The sequence below is a fragment of the Thamnophis sirtalis genome, unplaced genomic scaffold (assembly GCF_051295495.1).
Source record: "Thamnophis sirtalis isolate CommonGarterSnake01/CBP01778 unplaced genomic scaffold, rThaSir2_p1.2 scaffold_3, whole genome shotgun sequence".
Taxonomy (NCBI): Eukaryota; Metazoa; Chordata; class Lepidosauria; order Squamata; family Natricidae; genus Thamnophis; species Thamnophis sirtalis.
In genome coordinates this window covers 156,996,074-157,006,579 of record NW_028261383.1, presented here as the reverse complement: position 1 = coordinate 157,006,579, position 10,506 = coordinate 156,996,074, and positions in this window count along the sequence as shown.

Genomic DNA, 10,506 nt, shown 5'->3' with positions numbered 1-10,506 from the left:
CCTGACCCATCTCTGTTAGCTTCACAAGACTGGAGGTTTAAGAACAGGGAAAGAAAGCCATTCCCACATTCATGAAAAGTCACCTGTTTGCTGAATGCTGAGCATGGAGACGTGGGGTCAGCTCTTGACGCATATCACAGTTAAAAGTTATCTTTGCAAGACATCCAGACAGAAAAGATGCTCTTGTTTGGCTGATCTAGTTAGAGCATTTAACAGAAATTGACACAGAGTTAAAGATTAAAAAGTCCAGTGAATCCTTGGTATATTTCCATTCTTTTTGTTTAGTTTTTCAGGGTATTTCAAGGTACTTGTTTTTGTTGTCAGATTTTAAAAATCCATGTCCTTCTCTACTATTTGTCAGAAGGGGGGGGAGTAGTAGTTGTTTTTCTGTTTTGAAGTTGTATTTGCTAACATAATTCCAACTCCGCTCCTCATTCTCTTTTCTTTAAAAAAATTCTCTATATGAGAATAAAAACTGAAAATAATTATGGTACCAGCTAGATGCTAAATGTACTGTATATTAACAAGTTATTGAAACGATCAGACATGTTTTAATACAGTGTTCATTTTATAATGTTCATTTGGGGCAACAAAGCTTTTTAATAAAGAAACGTGGTTAATCCCACCTTTAATCAAGTTCCTTGGTCCTTTTGATCAGGTTTATTTACAACTCGATTTTCAGACTTGGATGATTCTATTTTTTTCAGTGTATGCCAAATTCTGTCAAATAATGTGTAAGATACATAGCAGTTTAACATACTTATCTACTTAATTAATCAATTGTATATATTCAGTGGTTTTTTTTAATAAACTGGGCATTGATGTAATAAAGAATCTATAGTCTGTAATAGCCTACCTGACAACCTTCAATAACACTAATAATTTGTTCTACAAAATTATTAAAAAGAAAGAACTACACATTGGACTAATTCTACTGCTATGGCAAATGTGCTGGACTTGGTTGCAGAGTATAGTGACATTACTATAGGTGATGTGTAGGAGCCCTACTTTGGATATGAACAAGCCAAAACAATTCTGATACAATACATTCTGAACATTGAAAGACAACAAAACTAGATAGACTCTCCTGCCCAGGAATGTTGAGTAATCAATCTTGTATTTTCAGACTGGCAAGACACTTAGATTATAACATGATATTCAAATTGAGAACAGCTTTAACACTGGTTCAGTTTAATATTTTGCTGTCAAAATATTCTGGAAAACAGACACACACAAAAAGTCCAAATGCTTCTCAATTATGTCCATGTGATATGTACAGGTCAGGGGTGGGTTCTCACAGGCACTTCTGCCGGTTTGCTTGTGTGTGCACCCGCGTGTTTGATGTGTGCTGCACGCACATGCACAGTGCAATAAAAATTGTTCTGCGCATGCACAGAAGCAATAAACAAGATGGTGGCTCCTATGGTGCCGGCTGGAGAACCGGTTCAGGGGCATGGCAGGCCTGGGGTTGCTGCCAGTTCCAGTGACCCAGGCCACTAAACCTCTACCGGTTCAGCCGAACCAGTCCAAACCGGTAGGAACCCACCACTGATACAGATGCCATAGAATGCATCATTCACATTTTATTGTGTTGCTGTTTTTATAGAGATATTACAATTCACTTTAAGTTTCCATATCTAATAAGATAACCAAGCATTCTGATACCTTCTATATAGATATTTTTTACTCATTAAGCAAGACTATCTAGTTCAAAATTAATATTGGGATGGTTTATTTATAAAATTATAGCCTTGAAGAGGTAAATGGATGAAAGTAACTAATAATAAAAACAACTAAGTTGCTGGATGGTTGTAGGAAAAAGGAAAGATGTATCAAATTAAGATCCTCTCTCTGATCATTCATCCACATCTCTTCACAGAGCAATAGGCTGTACAAAGGTGATTACTCTTTAACTACTGCCCTTTCAGTTTCCTGCTGGAGTAGCCAAGCCATTCATCCCTCTTTGTCAATGTGCGTCAAGGCCACAGGTCATTGTGATGTTCTGAAGTAAATCTTGGGCAATTAACTCTCTGAAGATGATTTCCTAGCTGATATACCATGAAGTGAGCTGGAGGCTCATAACACAGTTACTAAGAGAGTACTACTTAGTTTCATGGTATGGGGTTTTTAAAATCCCGTTGCATTGGAAATTCTGCTGATGGCCCATTGACATTTTTTTTGCAAGCAAATTCTTTGAAAATAGCACACAATATTCAAATGTTTTATTATGTGTCTGTGTATGCTTCTCTGTGTGCATGTTTCTTTTTTAGACTGGGTGCATTGCAAGCCATCCTCCAAGTTCTGGCTGAACCACAACTCCATAAAAAATGGCAAAATGGCCAATAATGAATGGGGAAGCCAATAAGGACAGAAACATTTGAGGAACAGGAGAGCTTCAGAGACCAAATGTGGTTCAACTGGATGAATTAAAGAATGGGCTAAATAGAAGGAACAGGATGAGATGGGATGGGATGGGATGGGATGGAATGGGATACAAGGTAAAGACAAAAGGCTTCTGGAAGTGAGTGGGAAGCCAGTATAAAAATCAACTAAGAGCCATCATGTGGTCAAACTGGTGAAAGGTGCCATAATGGAGAGGAGACCCAAGCAAAAAACTGCACATCAAAATAGCTTCCTCTTGCTTTATCCCAGATCTATCCATCACCCCACAGATCTGTCAGCTGGGCTGCTTTACCAGTCCAAGTGATCAAGTGGATATTGCTCTCAGTTTGTCCCGAATCGGGTGAAACGGTGGTGGCAGCAGCGGGAGGCTCCGCCCATCCGCTCAGACACTTCAGTGCATGCGCAGAAGCGTGTGCGCATCAGCACAAGCGAATCTGTAGCACTGGGATTTGGATCCCACCTCCGATAACCATACATTCCAAAACAGGTCAGAGAAGAGATGCAGATAAAGAGGAGTTTATATGATACTGTGAAATTACTTCCTTCCTGGTTGATCCCCTGCTCCATCAGCTTGTCAAATGATGTGTTTTTAGGCCCAGATTTACTGGACTTCTCTATACTTGATAAAGTGGCAGAACTATTGATTTTATCCTAGTTTCCACAGAAGCGTATAATGGCCAGGGATGGCAGTACTGGCAAGAAACAGCCGCAGCTAGCACCATCCAGAAGTATTCCACAAAGAACGCAACATGGCACTTCCCCAATGTCATAAAAATATTACAAAGTGCAGGACTCGAAAATCCTACTGGAAAGGAGGGAACATGGACATGGAGCATGGAAAAGAAAGTGGGTGCCTTCAGGTCTAGACAGAGAAGAGAAGATAAACCATGGCCAAATCAAGGCTTCGAAGTCCATGTGCTGCATTTAGTGCTCCTAGCGGACCATCAAACAAATAGGAAGAAGCAGGAGGAGCAAAACCCCTTTTTTGTCTTCCTTTCTTTTGGCCACCTTCCCCTTTTCCCTGCTTGGCTCATCTGTTTACAATTTATTGGGCTGCAATTCACTGTAGGCATTAATCTTTTGTAGCAGAAAACAATGAGTGAAGCGGTAAGCGACTTCGATGGAGCCTGATCCGGAGGGCACATTTCCACCCCTATTTGTTCCTCCCCTCTAGCTTTTGTTCCCTCTTGTTTGGCCTCTGACATTCCAACACCCGAGCAGCAGCACCCTTAATGGGACCGCTGTGTTTCTTCCATAGTGCATCCAGTATGGCAGCTTCCATCACCACTGGGATAGTACCCTTGGTGGCATTGGTTTCCTTGATTGCTAAGACTGCAACTGCTGCTTGAACCCATCAGATAACGCTCCTTCAACACTTCCCTCTACCATGCAGAGTAATTGTCAACACCACGGGAAGGGAAAAATTGGCCCTCTTTCACACCTTCTGACATTTAGATCATTCTCTGCAGTGGACACGGGTAATGAGCTAGGGCAAGGGGGTCAAACTCAAGACCTAGGGGCCAGATCTGACTCATGGGGTGCTTAGATATGACCCACAGGGCCACCCTGGAAACAGCCCACTTTCGTTGGCAGAGCTCTTGGGCCACCACTGGCACCCCGACACAAGTTGACATATAGCTAGCCACTCCCACCCTGCCTCCTGAGGTCAAACACAACGCTGATGCGGCCCTCAAGAAAATCGAGTTTGACACCCCTGAGCTAGGGCAATTGAAAACCAACTATAGATAGAATGGAATGGAATGGAATGGAATGGAATGGAATGGAATGGAATGGAATAGAATAGAATAGAATAGAATAGAATAGAATAGAATAGAATAGAATAGAATAGAATTCTTTATTGCCCAAGTGTGATTAGACACACAGGTCTTTGGTGCATATCAGAGGTGGGTTCCTACCGGTTCGGCCCGATTTGGCCAAACTGGTAGTAACTTGGCAGTCTGGGTTGCTGGAACTGGCAACAACCCAGGCCTGCTATGTCCCCAAACTCGTTCTCCCGGCGCTGCCTACAGCGCCACCATCTTGCTTTTTGCTTCTGCACATGTGCAGAGCAATTTTAGTGGTACTGTGCATGTACATGCAGCGTGCATCAAGCGTGCGAAGCATGCAAGGGTGTGCACCGCTCCCCTGAGCGAACCGGCAGTAAGTGGATGCCAGAACCTACCCCTGGTGCATATGCTCTCAGTGTACATAAAAGAAAAGATACATTCGTCAAGAATCATAAGGTACAACACTTAATGATAGTCATAGGGTACAAATAAGCAATTAAATCATACTAAGAAACAATCAATATAAATCATAAGGATACAAGGAACAAAGTTACAGTTTTGCAGTCATATGTGAGAGCAGATGGGTGATAGGAACGATGAGAAGATTAATAGTAATAGTAATGCAGACTTAGTAAATAGTTTGACAGTGTTGAGGGAATTTTTTTGTTTAGCAGAATGATGGCATTCGGGGAAAAACTGTTTTTATGTATACTTGTTCTGGTATGCAGTGTTCTATAGTGTTGTTTTGAGGGTAGGAGTTGAAACAATTTATGTCCAGGATGCGAGGGGTCTGTAAATATTTTCTCAGCCCTCTTTTTCACTCATGCAGTGTACAGGTCCTCAATGGAGGGCAGGTTGGCAGTAATTGTTTCTTCTGAAGTTCTAATTATCCTTTGAAGTCTGTGTCTGTCTTGTTAAGTTGCAGAGCCAAACCAGACAGTTATAGAGGTGCTGATGACAGACTCAATAATTCCTCTGTAAAACTGTATCAGCAGCTCTTTGGGAAATTTGAGCTTTCTGAATTGGTGCAGAAAGAGCATTCTTTGTTGTGCTTTTTCAATGATGTTTTTTATGTTAGGTGTCCATTTTAGGTCTTGAGATATGATAGAACCTAGAAATACCTAGAAATAGGTAGGCAGAAGACAAAGAAATAAGGAAGGAAAGACTTCCAGGAACCCAGCATGTAAAGGATCGAAGGATGGACGAGACGTGAGGCGGCTGAGGTGAGCTGAACAGCAATTTATTGTAAATGCAACTAGTAACTATGTACAGACAGGTTTCAGCACCTCACCCTGCTTGACAGCTATTTATACGGGAGCTGTCAAGCAGGGCGGCCAATGGGAGTGCTTCTGGCAGCCCGCGCTCAGCCAGCCGTGCTTTAGCCAATCAGGTGCGGCTAGGCTGTTGCCGGCTGTCAGTTGTAAGCCGAGGACTTGCGGCCGGTCATAAGTTGAGGACTTTAGGACTGGTCGCAAGTCGAGGACTTAGCACAGCATAAGGCTAGATTATATAAAGACTGCTTCTTCTCCACAGTTACATCTACCTGTCTCATCAGGTGTGGCAGGAGAGGCATGTTAAGAGTCTCGTGCGTTAAAGAATGACATTTGACAGGAGCCAGGAGGAAGCCACTTTCTGCTTGGCACTCACCATTTGGAACATCAGCCTTCCTGCAAATTAGATTAGACCCCAAACTTCAAGAAGTCACTTAGGTTATGGTTCAGACATTGTGCATGGGGATCGGGCGGTGGTACTGAATCTGCTGGTTGGTTGCATTGTTAATAATGTACTGGTACTGTCCTGCAAATTAGTTTTACTTTTTTAATTAACTGTTTTAATTGGTTTCAATGGCTTTTATTTTGTTTGCATTACTAAGTGTTGTTGTTTTAATTAGGTAAGCCACCCAGAATCGCTTAAATGAGATGGTCAGCAGTATAAATTGAATGATTGAATTAAATAAATCAATGAAATCATTGCAGAGAGGGAATGTAGTCTGACCGGGCTCTCATTCTGCCTGACAAGCTAGTTGAAGCAAGATGAAATTTCCTCTTCCTCTTCTCTCATTGTGTTTCTGTGTAGATTAAAAAGCTCACAAGTCCAAACCAAAACAGTATTTGGGTTTTCTGAAGAAGCCTGGTTCTTCTCAAAATTTGCCTTATGCAAGAGGTATTTTCTCTGAAGACCGTGTTTCACATCGATGGTGCAACATTACTAATTATGGCTCTCGTGTAGCCTCTTTCTGCCAATTTCTGGGTGTTGCAGTTTTATTTCTACTTCCTATCCTGAAAATCACGTGAATCATTCCCTTAGACATCTGCGTAGCAAAGATGGGACTTGCTATTGTGCAGCTGTTTTGAAATTTCAGTTTGCTTGCATCCTGTTACTGGCAGAGCTCATAAAATGAGGGGGTACCCTCCTTCAAAGAAAATTGAAGTTCTGCTTTTCAAGAAATATGACTAAATAAATGAAAGTTCTACTTTTCAAAACAGTACAAGAGAAACTGGATAGATTTTTTAAAAATCATTTCTGAAAAGTGCAGGATATTTCTACTTCTATTGTGATAAATTACTCCACAGCTGCTATATGGTATTCAGCACTAATATTTGCACACTGCAGAATATGGTATTTATGAATGGATTTAGAGAATACCAGTAATAATTTTATAAATAAAACCCAACATTGAAATGAGCATACAAATTAAATGTGTTTGTGATAAAAAGTATAGAACATAGAATCTGTTGTGGCCCACCAGCAGCCAGCAGAGCTGGCAGCAGAGTCAGACAGTGAAGAGGTTTGGTAGGAATGTGGGCCAGTCCTGGAGGCTGAGGAAGGCTCGAACAAGGGGTTTGCATTGGAGGCAGAGAGGAGGCCATCTGGCAGTGATCAGGTGCCTATGGAGCTAGACAGAAGTGAGGCAGAGGAACAGCTTGAGCCTGTTCCCAGTGTGTGCATGCGCAGAGCTGCCAGAAGAAAATAACAACTCAGAAATTAGGGTAGTGTTGGGAATAAAGTCACAGGTGGAAGGTGATTGGTCCCTCCCATAGGAAATAAAAGAGGAGTGAAAGGGGAGTGGGCTTTTGCAGGAAACAATTAATTTGTTCAGTGTTAGATTCATTTCAGAAGTGTGAAGATCTGTCCATGAATCTCAGGGACTCTGTGCCCAGCTTTTCCTTGTACAGCACCTCATTTGGAAAATATTTGTATCACCGCTTTCCAAGATAGATAAGGTCTGTAGTCATAAATATTCCTTTGAAAGACAGTTTGCCAGGCCTTGATGAATGTGAATGAGAGAAATTCACATTTGTTTAATAAAGGAGTTTTTGTCGGGACCAGGACTCTGCCTTGTGCTTTTGGGGGAAGCCTAGGTCAGAACAGAATCATAGGGCTGGAAAGGACCTTGGAGGTCTTCTAGTCCATTCCCCTGCTCAAAGAAGGAAACCTTATACCATCTTGATCAAATGGCTGTCCAGTCTAAATTTGAAAACCTCCAATGATGAAGCACCCAGTACTCCAAGAGGCAAGCTATTCTATTGATTAACTGTTCTCACTGACAGAAAAATGCCTCTTACTTCTAGGTTGGATCTCACTTTAACAAGCTTCCATCCATTATTTCTTGTCCTGCTCTCTGATGCTTTGGAGAATAAATCAATCCCGTCTTCTTTGTGACAGCCCCTCAAGTACTAGAAGACAGTTATCATGTCCCCTTAATCTTTCTCTTTGATAGGATGTACATACCTGGCTCCTTCAACCATTCATCATATAGTTTAGCCTCCAGAACCTTTATTATCTTTGCTGTTCTTCTCTGCAAACTTTCTAGGGTCTCAGCACCTTTTTTGTATTGTGGTGGCTGGAAATACACGCAGTATTCCAAGTGTGGCCTCACCAGCAGTATAAAGCGGTATTATCACGTCCATGATCTTGATGCTAGCACTCTGTTTAGGTCTGTTTTCCTTCTATCCCCTTGTTTAGAACATTTATGAAGATGTTGAAGAGTATACTTGGCCCCAATACAGAAGCTTGTGGTTCCCCACTGCATACTTCCTTCGATGTAATTGTAATTCCATTCTGAACTACACGTTGGGTACTGTAGTCCTTAATGGAATTACATCTACATGGGGGATTTTTATTTTAGTAAATTTTATTTGGATGCTTGGATACTTGGATGCTGCCTCATAAAAGTGACCTTAGTATGAAGTGGATACAGCCTCAACATGTAAAACCTGTAGGGTTGAATATGACTTCACCTTAGAGGGAGGAACAACAATTGGAAACTGAAGGAAGATAAGGACTGTAGTTTTGTGCCTACCCAAGAATGGGTGAATAAATACTTCAGCTAAGCAGTGGAAGAAGACATTAATTGTTGTCACTTTAGGAAGGGGAAATCATTTTCTGTTGAGAGCCACAGTCCCTAGAGGAAAATTTGGTCCAAATTGGATAAGTAGAGGAGACCTCACACATAGAAATAATATAACCTGAACTGACATCTTATTAAAGAAAGGCATTGCTGCACACTGATTCCAATTTCCCCCCAGAACTTGACTAAATTGAGTTCTGGAAAATTACTGTAAGTAATCCCAAAGCAAACTCTGACCCTTTGCCAAAAATAACTAAACAGAAATGCAAATTATAGTTTGGGAATGTCCATTACTTGGTGGACTTGGAGTTTCAGAAATAGAGCCAGTTAATCTGCTTTGAGGAGATTCCCCCCCCCCTTTCAGCTCTCCAAGCCTTGACACTCTCCTAAAGCCCCCATCTTACCTCATTTCCCAAACCATGAAACTTCTCCCTCCCCCTTGAGCCCATATTTCAAGAGAAAGCAAAAACTCTTATTCCCAGTTAGGAGCTGTTATGGTACAGGTAGTCCTCGACTTACAACAGTTCATTTAGTGACAGTTCAAAATTACCACGGCATTGAAAAAAGTGACATGACCATTTTTCACCGTAACAATATCTGTAGCAGTGTCCAATTAGTCACATGGTTTACATTCAAATGCTTGACCACTGACTCACATTTATGATGGTTGCAGTGGCCTAGGGGGGAGGGGGGTGTCACACAATCCCATTGACAAGCAAAGCCAATGGGGGAAATCCAGATTCACTTAAGAACTGTGTTACTAATTTAAGAACTGCAGTGATTCGCTTAACAAATGTGGTGAGAAAAGTTGTAAAATGGAGCAAACTCACTTAACAAAATTCTCACGTAACAATCTAAATTTGGGGCTCAATTGTGGTTGTAAGTTGAGGACTACCTATATATTCCCACCATCGTTGCTTTTCACCCATCCGATATAGAATTCAGGGTTGCGATAGGTAGTTTTAAGGCTTTCTTTTTTTTTTAATTAAAGTTTTTTAATTTTTAATTTAAAACAAATACAACATCCTTCTTTACATGCTATAGAAAGTATATCAGTTGGTTACAAATAGACTTTTGCGCATCTCTTCCACAGTCAAGAAACATAGTTCATGTTAGCTCGAGCATTTTAACTCAAATATTCATACATATCACCATCATCATATATCCATTTTCATTTGACTATAATTATTATTTTAAAAAAAAGATAATGGTAATAATAATTTTTGTTTCTTAAACAATACATGCCCACACCAGTGGGGAAAGAAAAAATCGAAGAAAAAGAAACAAAAAACAAAAAAGACAAAGGCTTTCTTATAGTTGACTCTTGTAAAACATATTCTGGCAATGAGGTTTTTTTCTGCTATGCTCTAGTGTAGCTTTTACCTAATGCCTGGCTCAAACCTCGGATACCCTTACATTTTCCTCTGCTATTCCATTTATGTCCCCTCCCACTTCCCATTCCAACAGTGGTTAGCCAGATACACAGTCTGAACACTCAATCAGCCATTTTTTTAGTGGTGGTGTTAAGCCCCTAGGAGGCGGGATTGGCCCATCTTTCTATTGGCTACTTTAGACAGATGTGGACACATCCCTTCTCCTCCTGGGCCCTATTCCACAGGGTCACCCTGGTTTGAAGGGGGAGTCTAGATTTCTCAAACCAGTGTCTCCCACTTCATTAACTTAACCCTGAGCCAATCGGCATTGTGAAAGTGTGATTTGGAAAAAGGGATAAGTCCGATTAATCACATGCTGCGGAGGTAAAGCTGCACAAATACAGGAGGGATACTTTCCACTATAATGATACTTTCCACTATAATGAGAGTTGCCACCAATGTTGTTGCTCAGAACAACCGAAGAAGAGGCTTTGTCTGAATTTGCGGGGATTGGTTTGAAAAGAGTCTAGATAGACTAGCCTTCTGCCACCTAACTCCCTTCAGATGTTTGCAAGTCCTTAATTACGATGAT